Below are 3,040 nucleotides of genomic sequence, written 5' to 3'. Positions count from 1 at the left end.
GCCCCCTAAAGATGTTGTCACCAGGACATGTAGAGGAAAACAGATGGGCAGTCTTGAGTAACAGTAACCGAGGCACATAAAAGAACATAGATGAAAAGATGTAAGTTAATTTAAGTTATAAGAACTAGTTAAGAATAAACTTAAGCTAAGGATGAGCTCTCTTAATTAATAGTAAGTCTTCAGGTGGCTATTTGTGAGCTGGTGGCCCAAAGAAAACACCCTCTACAAACATCTCCCATATCTGCTGAGTTAAACTTCGTGTAGCACTTTAGATGCCAGTGAGCTCAGCGTTCAGCGTGTCTATGCACTCATAGCAAGACTTCATGAGTTAAGTATATAGACCACATACAAACACAAAATATAATTCTATTTCAACTTTACTGACAGGAAAAAGACATAATAAGGCAATACTAAGAAAAAAACACACTGGGTGTCCTGATTTATTTATCCATGTATGACAGAGATCAATAAGAAATCTGTCTGCAGTACGTTATTACTAAACATTTAAGCTGAGCATTGGATCAAGTGCTGTTACATAATGTGTACAAACGTGCACTCTGTTCCTCGTTTCAGCTACTTCTAAACTCTGAGTTCAGGACACGGTAATGGAATGTCAATTAAAGCCACATCAGGCCACTAGAATCATGAATAGAAAATGGAACAAAACAAACAAAAAACTGCTTATAATCTAGATGAGCCCTTGACCTAAGAGCAAGACAATCTTAGCCCAGAAGTCAAAACTCCTTTAATTTCCCAGCAAGTCTCCTAGACAATGTGGTTGCTATCAGTCTTGGAAAAGTCATGAAAACTTCAAGGCTGCATGTAAGGAAGCACTATTCAGATAGACCCCACCATCAGACAGAGTTCACCATTCAGACAGACCCCACGGTTCAGACAGACCCTGCCATTCAGACAGGACCTAAGTTATTCAGACAGACCCCACAATGGAGAACCTCAGCCAAAAGCAGTTCCAATGCCTCAGAACTGTCAAAATAAAACGTAAATAAATCTAAAGCAAAAATACAAGATTCTGTCAATTCTTCCACATAGATACGGCCATATACATATTCTATGTGTGTTTCAAGGACAATCGGAGCCTCCTTGGACAGCTAGAATTCAGACACTGGTAGCAGGAAAACTTAAGAGCTACTAAGCAAGGGCCCAGGAGGTAAAGCCACCTAACAAAGGCGTATGCAGTCACTGCTGAAGGCAGCTTTGAGCTTTGCATCTCTGCCCAGCATCTCTGTATGCCTGGCAAACACTGATTTAACCTAACTAAAGGCAATGATAATCACCTCCAGGAGACCCCTGTCTTCATCTGTTGTGCATGCTTACAACAAAATACCTGAAGCAAGGTCAAGACTGGGTCACATTACAGGTGAGTTCTGAGATCTGCTGCAAGATGGTTCCACAGCCTACATCCTTCATATCCCACATGGCAGAGGGCAGAAGCACAAGAGGGCTTGTTGTCAGTGCTTTACAATGTTAATGAAGCAGAGCCCTCTTGGCCTAACCCACTTAAAGACCCACTCCTTAAGATGTTATATTATCAGTACCTTCACTTTGGATGGGGCATGATCAGACCACAGCCCTGTTCCTCCTTCAGATACCCTCCAACAGAAGAGTTGTCCAACTTTTTTTTTTTTTGATGTTTCAAAAGGCTTTATTTTTACTTGGTCCAAGACTTGAGAGGGGCTCCAGGTCGTTACAAAGCTGCCTAGTGGCTTCTTGAGAGGTTTGGGTGAAGGTCCTGAGGCGGGCTGGTGCAGAGCAGAGGCGGGAGCCCCTCGGAAGGAGAGGCCTCCTAGTCATGCTTGAGAGTGAGCCGCTCAAAGAGGTACTCGCCCAGGGATGCCTGGGGCCCAGTAGGCAACCTGCGGAGGTTGGTCAGGTGGTTGCCCATCTTCTTGATGACCTTCACCTCCTTATCCAGGAAGTGGTTTTCAAGGAAGTCACAGAGATGAGGATCTGTGTGGGCAGAGCCCAGGGAATGAAGATCCAAGAGGGCCTGGTTCAAGTTCTTCTCCAAATCCAGGGCAGCTTCCATGGCCTTCTGGGTTTTACCCCACTCATCTTGAGATGGCTTCTGCACATACTGAAAGAGTGCACAGCCTCCGCAATCGTTTTGCAACTCGAGGAGATGCTCGGTGCCCTCGCGCTTCACCTCAGCCAATTCGCGGAAGAGGTGGCGTACACCCTCCAGAAACACGTCATCCGGGTCAAAATAGTAGCCCAGTGAGAGGTAGGTGTAGGAGGCCCGAAGGTGCAGGCTGACCAGGCGGTTCACGGCAGGCTGACCATGCGGTTCACGGCAGCCTCCACTTCGGTGGAATAATTCTGACGAATCTGGGAGGTCATGGTTGAGACGCAGTCTGGAGCTACCAGCAAAGAGACAGTGCTGGCGGCGAGGTGATGGTCCCAGAGGCTGCTACTGCAGATGAGGAGCGGTGGAAGCTAACAAAGGGAGGCCCCCACACTGTTGAAGCAAGACACAGATCCACGGGATCTCCGAAGGCTGCTCGAGTTGTCCAACTTTTAATAGATCACCTGGGCAACCAAAAAATTTCAAGATCAGAGATTTCAGTACAGAATTCTACCAGAATTTCAAACAAGAGCTAATATTAATAGTCCTCAAGTCATTCCACACAATAGAAACAGAAGGAACATTGTCAGAGTCTTTGTATAAGACTACAGTTACAGGATACAAGATCAACTCCAAAAAATCAGTTGCCTTCCTATACATTAAGGATAAAGAAACAGAGAGGGAAATCAGAGAAGCATCACCTTTCACGATAGCCACAAAGAGCATAAAATATCTTGGGGTAACCCTGACCAAGGAAGTGGAAAGATCTATTTGATGAGAACTTTAAGTCTTTGAAGAAAGAAATATAAGAGGACACCAGAAAATGGAAGGATCTTCCTTGTTCTTGGATTGGGAGGATCAACACAATAAAAATGGCAATTCTACCAAAAGCAATCTATAGATTCAATGCAATCCCCATCAAAATCCCATCAAAATTCTTCACAGATCTGGAGAAGA

The 3,040-nt window shown here is 44.8% G+C and overlaps 1 pseudogene; it reads right to left on the bottom strand.

Annotated features, from left to right (window-relative positions):
• Positions 1–1,658: 1,658 nt before the first annotated feature.
• LOC126489146 (ferritin light chain-like) lies at positions 1,659–2,397 on the bottom strand (annotated as a pseudogene).
• Positions 2,398–3,040: the final 643 nt, after the last annotated feature.

Source organism: Alexandromys fortis, unplaced genomic scaffold, assembly GCF_014885135.2.
Source record: "Alexandromys fortis isolate MF-2015 unplaced genomic scaffold, M_Fortis_MF-2015_v1.1 scaffold_185, whole genome shotgun sequence".
Lineage (NCBI taxonomy): Eukaryota > Metazoa > Chordata > Mammalia > Rodentia > Cricetidae > Alexandromys > Alexandromys fortis.
This window is presented reverse-complemented; position numbering and strand designations above follow the sequence as displayed.